This window comes from Nothoprocta perdicaria, unplaced genomic scaffold, assembly GCF_003342845.1.
Source record: "Nothoprocta perdicaria isolate Ctin4 unplaced genomic scaffold, notPer1 scaffold_390, whole genome shotgun sequence".
NCBI lineage: Eukaryota > Metazoa > Chordata > Aves > Tinamiformes > Tinamidae > Nothoprocta > Nothoprocta perdicaria.
Genome location: NW_020455633.1, coordinates 353,702 through 362,115, shown reverse-complemented (window position 1 = coordinate 362,115; position 8,414 = coordinate 353,702).

Genomic DNA, 8,414 nt, shown 5'->3' with positions numbered 1-8,414 from the left:
TCCTCCTAAATCCCTGCAGAGATTTTTAGACATTGAAGCCATCAAGGACCCTCTGATCATCTAACCTGACCTTTCTTAACTCAGTCTAGAAATTTTACCCAGTGATGCCTGGAATGGAAGGAATTATCCCCACTATGTGAGCACATTTCTAAGATGCAGCTTAATAAACTGATTATGGGTATCATATTGCCTGTGATAGCAGAGCACTGGACATGTTCCTACATTTCTCCAGAGGAATGCTACCAATGGCTTGTGGTTGAACTAAAGCATATATATCCCTTCTTCCTGCAGCTACCACTAATTCTGACATTGCTGACCAAGCTGCCTCATGCCAGCATGCACTGGGAGACTCATAGTCTCATGTTAAAGAGGGAGAGCTACTTTGCAAAGTCTTTTCAGTTCTTTCTTGATCTCAAGGTGGATGGATTTTTTTTCTCCTTTCAAAGTTAAAGCTGCAGCTGCAGAAGCTAAGTGCTATATGTTGCAGACCTCTATATCCTTGAGGCATGTGCTTTGGTTATAGAACGATTCACATTGCTGACCATTTTGTCACATTTTAGGCAAAATGTTGATGTCTCATGGTCCAAGGACACAGGTAATCAGACACATCTCCTGAAAGGACACTATAGGCTACCAGTGATGAAGATGTGTTAGAAGATATAACCTTCATCCAGATAGCCTTATAGGTGAAGAGGTTGCACCCTTTCATCTTATCTATTCAGCTCCTCTCTCCTACTTGAAAAGCCAATTTTGAAAAGTGATGACTATTCCAGTTTCCTTGGAGATGTCTTCTCCTGCTGCTCTGAAATTTCATTCAGAGAGGGGAAAAAGAATTTGGCCGTTTAGCCAGGACTTCTCATCAGAGCAGAAACTGCAGAAAGCCCAGACTCAGGACAAATGTGTACTGTGCGCATCCATCCCAACTCTGTTGCATGTGAAAAGGAAGACCAACACAGCCTGCCTTTGGCTTCATCACTTGTTGTTCAGGTGATTCAGGTGATATACAGGATCGGACACGTGAATGTTGAGTTGAACTTGCTGTTCACATAGTTGCTCTCAGCACAGGAAAGCATTTTCATGGTAGTATATCCCAGACTTTCTGAACTCATTGCAGAGATACAACCTGACAGGCATGTTTAGAAATTTGGCTGGGTTTTTCCAGATGAAATAGAGTTTATTCCACTCTTGAGTTTCCTTGTCTAAGCATACTGGGTTGAGGAACATGAAATTCAGTTGTCCTGAGCATGTCAGATGACAGTGGTAAAAAAGAGGCTTTTGTTCTTCTGCCCTGACATAGAAATTTCACCTCTTGGATTCCAAGGGGATTTATGTCCCCTTGATGACATTAACAAAATTAGATAACCCTACTGGTTAGAAACTGCAGCTGATCAGACCAGGGCAAGGAAGATAATCTGTAGAACAGCTTGAAATTGAATTCATCTTACCAACCAAGAAGTGTCACAAGACTCATATAAACAATAATGGGAAAATCTAGACCTATTACTCATTTTTTTCATTTCATTTTCTCTGGAGAGCTTAGACCTCCAAACAAAAATCACAGATTTCTAAAGGCTGGGAATATCAAGAAAACAGACTATTTTAGAAATGATCTGGCAATCCTTCCATGGTAGCTCTTGGCAACAACTGAAGAACTTATGTAGCCAGGTATCTTCTGCCCAGGATGCAGGAAACATTTTGAGGATGGTCTTTCTCAAGCTGTGTTTCTTATGCACTTCCCTTGCTGATCTGTAACGAAGCCACATCCTGAGAACAATGGACCTGGTGGAGAAGATGACATTTGATACTAAAACTTATGAGCATTTGTTACTAAAGATGTTAATGTCCAGCATCTGTAGTAAGAGAAACTGCCACCACTGAGAGGAATACAGTGTTTGAAGAACAGGAGAAGGTTGGAGGTTGGACCTGGAACTAAGGCAGCTTAGGAATAATCACATTCTCAGTGAGGGAGCAGATACTCAGCAGGATAAGAATACTCTCAACACAAAATAAATTTTCGGTTTGAGAAGGGAGGGTATCAAGTTCTGTGAAACACAAAGTCTGTTCCTGAGGAATGAGAAATTTGGAGAATTGTCAATTTCACAGCTGACACTTGGGCTTAGTGTTTTGAAACTTCTACCAGAGAGTTAAAACTACTCATAGTAGCTCTGTAGGAGGAAGCAGACCCTCTCATAGCCTGAAGAAAGTTACCTGATAGAGAAATCAAGCACATCCTGTGTTGGTTGTCATACACAGGTCTTACATCTGGAGGGCTTTATATTAAATTTACTTCTTAAACATGCATTATAAGCCCACTCTGAGGGCTCAGTTTGAACCTTGCAAAATAGAGCTGATTCAGTTGGGTGGTTTCGGGCCACAGGTGCACCTCTAATTAAATTGCAATATGAAAAATCCAGGGAAAGACCTCTAACAGGGAGCCAGGGGCTTGCTGGAGAGCCGTTTTTATGGCAGGAGTTAAGGCAGGTGACAGTCTGGAGCAGATGTTTTTTGTAGAAAGAGAGGGATTTATTTTGACTCATTGCTGAAGTGTAAGATATTCATTCTTTAAAAACTTCCCTCTTTGCTATTTTGCTGATTACACCACACACTGTGATGTAATTAAAACATCTTTGTTTTGTTCTATTTCAAAACAAACATGTCAATTGAAACTAGGTGAGGTGCTTCCCCCAACATACGACTTTGGCAGGGTCTTCATTTAAATCTACCTGCTTAGTCAAATGCTTATATTAAATTTCCCATAAACTGAACAATCTGATGACAGAAGAAAATTGAAAAATTGCATCTAAGCTTCACGCTATTCCTCATTCTTCCATATCATCTTTGGAGAGTATAGCATTGGTCATCTCATCAAGGCATAACTTCTGGATATGAATGCATCTATGGATGCAGGGACAGGATTTAGTTGCTAACATAACTAAAATCATAGCTGGAGTCACTTTAGATGCTGTATATTATTCCAACCCTGTAATAGTCACTCAAAAAGCTGCAGAAGTCTCCCAGTAACCTTGTGTCATGTTGAAGTCCAAGACACTCTAGCGCTTCTTAGCTGGCACTAGATACCAGTGTAGGAGCAGCCAAGCTGAGATATGACTTCACAAACATTCTTTTTTTTTCTGTTACAGCTATGAAGTAACATGTATTAATGTGAATCACCAATACTTCTTCAACACCATGGTTTAAATACCTTAGGACAGTTGGTGCCATGAACAAACAATAACTTTCTAAACTACAATGTCTTGGCTATCTGTAATTGCATTTCAGACTTTGTATTTTCTTTTCAACAGATTCTCTACATTCTTTGAATAAGGGAAGACATTCTTCCATTTCTAGTAGAAGTCACTTTGGATATTATCTATGTACTCTAAACCAGACATTTAAATCTGAACAAGTCACTTCTGGCTTTCTTCAATGTCAGTGAAGGGAAACAGGCACCTCCAGGAAGGAATTCATCCCATGTGTCTAAGATGGCTCAGACGAAACACTCTTTGCAGATACATCTTCCACCTCAGAGGAACCTTGACTGACCAGCTCAGATGAATAGTTAAGTCAGATGAGATCAACATCACATCACATACAGCTCCCAACAGAAATTTCAGCAAGTGTTTAATTTTAAATGTCATCCACATACTGAGGTGAACATTTGCAGAAGGCAGATTTGAACCATTTTCTAGTTTAAAGAAACTACAATATTCTCCTACAATAGCTTCTTAACTCTCCCCAAATAGGAAGGTATTTATACTCATAATTCTTCCCAAGTTGCCGATAACTGTTTTTCATTTATGGACTTGCTTTCTTAATGCTTAATAATTTCTTATCAGGATTGGCAGCTGCCAATCTCACATATAACTAATGCCAGATCCAGTCTATGGGAGTTATCTCTAATTCTGGGTAGAGACATACATGGTGTGAAAAAGAAATCTAAGCATTTCTGATATTATTCAGAGAAGTAGTAACCTGAAGAAGAATGCCTTTGAGAGTTCTTTGTATGCCATAACTATAAGAAGATTTTCTAGATAGAAGAGAGAGAATTATTGTTATCATCATCATTGCAGTGGGGAAGTCATTTCACACTCAGATTCCAGTTTTGTACCTCTCAAAGGGGAATGAGAAAAGATTATCTAAAATGCACATAGAAATTAGTCACATTTTTGGAGTAAGAAGAAAATCTCAAACACACAGAGACTAGTGACATGTTGTATTGCTGTGAAATGCTAAAGCATGTATGTGATGGAGACCAGAATGATGCCAGTTAATTATCTGGAAGTATTCCAGACCTGGCAAGCAATAAGCTTGCTCAATTGGGGACCCACGGTGGGATCTTCAAGCTAAAGTCTTCTGAGATGGAAGATCCAACAAAAAAAATCCAGGGATCAGATTCTCAGCTGATATGAACCGGAAGAGATCTGTTGATTTCAGTAGAGTTTGGCCACCTGTCCCCTGGCTAAAGTGCAGTTCCCATTGTCCAGTCCCAACAGATCACAGAATATTGACAGTTAAATTCATTACTGTTTTAGAACAGAGGAGACAACATTTGCTTAAATAATCATCATATATTTTATCATTCCTGAAAAATGGATGACTTTTTTTTTTTCTTTCTTCTAAAAATTAAAATGTAGGCAGCATTGCTGTATTCCCTAAAACAAAAATAATACTGCTCAGTCCTACCTGTGTGGTGCAGCTGATATTCACATACGGATATCATTAGAGTAAAGACTATCCTGAGCTTCAGGTCAGTCTATGAGGAGAAGGTGGAGAAAACTGTGTTTTGGAAAAGCCAAGAGGGAAGGGCAGTAACTTAAATATTTCCTTAGCTATGTATACTCCAGAGGCCGAGACATAAGAAGGACTGTCCACTTAGAGAAGATAGATTAGCGAGCACCTCTCAGTGAAGCTACATAATAAATGCAATTTATCCCTGGGTCCACAATTTGCCATGGGGCCGACCCTCCAGGGCAGCCTGACTCTCTATCCCGTACATCAATGCAGGCAAATACCACCGTCTAGAGCACATTTAGGTGTCAAGGGGTTGTGGTCGATCAATCACTCCTTTGGCCACTGTCTCTCCTCCCCTTTCCTCAGGGGGGACAAGTTCTGGGTTTTATTCATTCCAGTCATCATTTATTCTTTTTGAAAGAACAAGCTTTCTTTGTCTGGGGCTCCTTCAAGTTACATTATACAGGAGGGGTGGGGGGATTTTCTCACAGGATCTCTGAGGCAAACCTCACAGCTGATTTCTGAGTACACCACGTACCACGGTGTCACAAAGATACCACAAACAGAGAAAAGTCATGCAGCCGTGTGCTATGGGAGCTGGCCCCATGCTCATGCCAAGATTCTGGATTTCCTGGCACTCTAAAGCTCTTTGGACCACGGGGATTATACATTGCACAAGGTATCAGATGCCAAACACTGACTTTAAAAAAAGCACATGGGAAACAAATCAAAATGACCTCAAAAAAAAAGAAAAAAAAAAAAAAGAAAAATGAAAAAGAAATGGTCCTATAGATATATTTTAACCAATAACAGAGCAGCAAACCTTACTTTTTTAGACATTTACCCAGCTTATCTGCCTGCTGGCATTCTTCAAGTGCACTTGAACACATGCTGGGCCACCTAGGTCTGGAATCCTCTCCGATTTCACAAACTCAGCAAGGTCAGCCCAGGGCAGGGGTTGGATAGGATTCCTCTTTGTGAAACCCCTGCTGTACGTCAAAAAACGGTACTAGTCCATCAGTTGGCAGTGCACTTCTTTTTCAGTCAGATCTGAAGGTGTTCTTTCAAATGTTGGACCAAATCTCTGTCATTATAGTTGCCTGTCCATTAAAGACTCGGTGGATTTTGCACCTGCTTTCCATTCACTCTATGATATCCTTGTTAGTTCAGATAAATAAAATGCAGCTCACAGTGTCAGTTCCACTACTATCTGTGTACTGCACTGAAGAGGAGATAGAGCATAGAGAGACTTCCCTGAAGAGCAAAACTCAGCACGCTTTCTCCACATACAGCACAGGAGTAAACCTTTAAAACTGAAATTCAGAGCTTGAGTCACAGAACTCTGGTTACATGCACACAGGTATTTCAGGACTTAAATTGTATTGCATTGCCATTCATATCTTATAAATACAGATATCTACAGTGTAGCAAGCCTCACCTGACCCAGTAATACTCAGCTTACCTTAGAGTCAATGGAAAGAGGCCTTCTTAGTGCATGACATATGGAATCTAGATCATACTTTAGAATGAGCTGAGTACTTTTTTTTTTCTCCCCAGTGAATTCACCAAGGCTTCACTCAGTTGCACAAATTACCCTAGTGGCTTTTAAAGTGTCATAGGGATCCTTCTTGATCTCTAATGCTGATCCAGAAGGACAAGGACCTCCTTCAGGACATGTATCATATCTGCTAATCTTGTGCAGACCTTTCAGATACACTAGAACATCTCAAGTGCCTTTAGGTGATATCTGTAAACAAATAGGTCAAGCCCATGAAACTTGCCATCCAGAGGTTTTCTCACTCCTTACATTTTTGGTACAGTGATCCCGGAGCAAATCATCAATCTAGGCATCACAGCTCCATGACCATCAGTGCCAGACATGGAAACTTTCACCTTGCTTTGAAAATCTGGTCCAAATGAGAAATGGGTATAAAGCCATATTTCTCACAAATTATCTAGCATATACTATAGTGATTTTATGTCAACTTGGTGTTGGCTATGAAAATTGAAAGGTCAGCTATATGGATCAGAAGATAAAATGGTGAAGTCAGCCAATACCTTGCCTTGAGCAAAGCTTGTCTGCACAAAATAAAGAGGGGGAATTTTTTTGAATGAACTCAGCAATTTTACAGCAGATCAGTCTTTGAAATCCATCAACTCTAGTATTTTTATTTCAGCAGCAGCAGGTGCCCTAAAGTCACTTCTAGTATGCCCTCTAGCACTGGCTTCTGGCTGTGGATTGATTAATGTTTTAAAACAGCATTGTTCCTAAAGGAATTCAGTCCCATGAATGAATGTCCCTGGGCATTCATCCTCCCCAGAGTCTTCATCCCGAAAGGTAAACTATCTCAGAACATGAGAAATAATCAACCCATCTGCCCAAAGTCTTCCCATCTGCCCTCTATGCCCTCATTTACCTGATGAGTTCCTACAGGCTTGCTTTCAGTCCAGCAACAGTCAGAGGAATTCTGGACTGCAATCAAGTCCACATAACCTGCTCTGGCACCCTGGGAATTCTTCTTTGTCACACTAGAAACCTGCACTCTTGTGCTTGCTGCTCTTCTCAACCAGCCCCCAGCTAGTTCTGCAAGCACCAAACTGTCTATCATGGATCCATAATCATCTCAGAGGAGACTGATTTATTCAGCTAGGTCCTCTATTAGATCTAGTGGTTGAAATCTTATTTATTTTCATATCTTTCTTGCAAAAATATAATCTGTGAAGTTAATGGCTTCACTGATGCATCTCCAGCAGTCAAGAGCAGTCAAGATTATGAACTTAGCTTGAGCCATTCCACTATCAGAGCCACTCTCACTGAAACACTTTGCCAGGGTGTAGACTAAACAAATATAAAATCAAGGGCAAGATTCTGCTTTACTCTTGAGTTCAAGAGAACTGTCCCCAGAACTAGTGTGTCAACTAAAGGATACAGGCTACCAATGTAATTTTTGACTGCACTTGGACTGGGGAGAGTGAAACTATAGTGAAATCTTCAAGCACCTGAACATCTGCAGCAACAGCAAATTAAAAGGTGGCTTCCATGATGATCCATATTATACAAGATCCTGTATTCTGGATGGAGAGTGCAGGGGAGGGCATGGTTTTGGGAGAGGGGGCAGTTGTGAGAAGACAGATGAAACAGATAAAAAATTTTATTAGATGATTATTAAACTAGTGTGCAGTGCCAAGCAGAGTGCAAAGCTGCCAGATTGACTAATTGCAAAACCAAAATTAAAATAATGAGAGAAGCCCTAATCACAGGGTCTTTAGTGACTGATTTTCTCTCTCTGCTGGCTGATGGTTTTCACCATCCTTGTCAGGTTGAGAGAAACTTGAAGGTGGCAGAGAAGCTTAACCCCCAGTCAATACTCATGCAGCATGCTTCATGGGTACAAAATCCTAATAAGATACTGAAAAGTGTGATGATAATCCCGACTATCTCACAGCAAGGGCTACTAGATGCTGGCTGTTTTCCCAGTGAATGGAGAGAAGATGAGGCTCTCTTTTGACCACCTAGTTGTGGATTCTAATTCTTTTGTTGTGATTGCTTCATTCCGGAGCCAGAAGCCAGGATCTAGGAGCCTGGAGAGTGGGTGGTCTGAATTATTCATCATTGTCACATCATGAAATACCATCTAGGGCATCTTCATCCATTTTAGGTATCTTCATAGGTGGTCTAAATA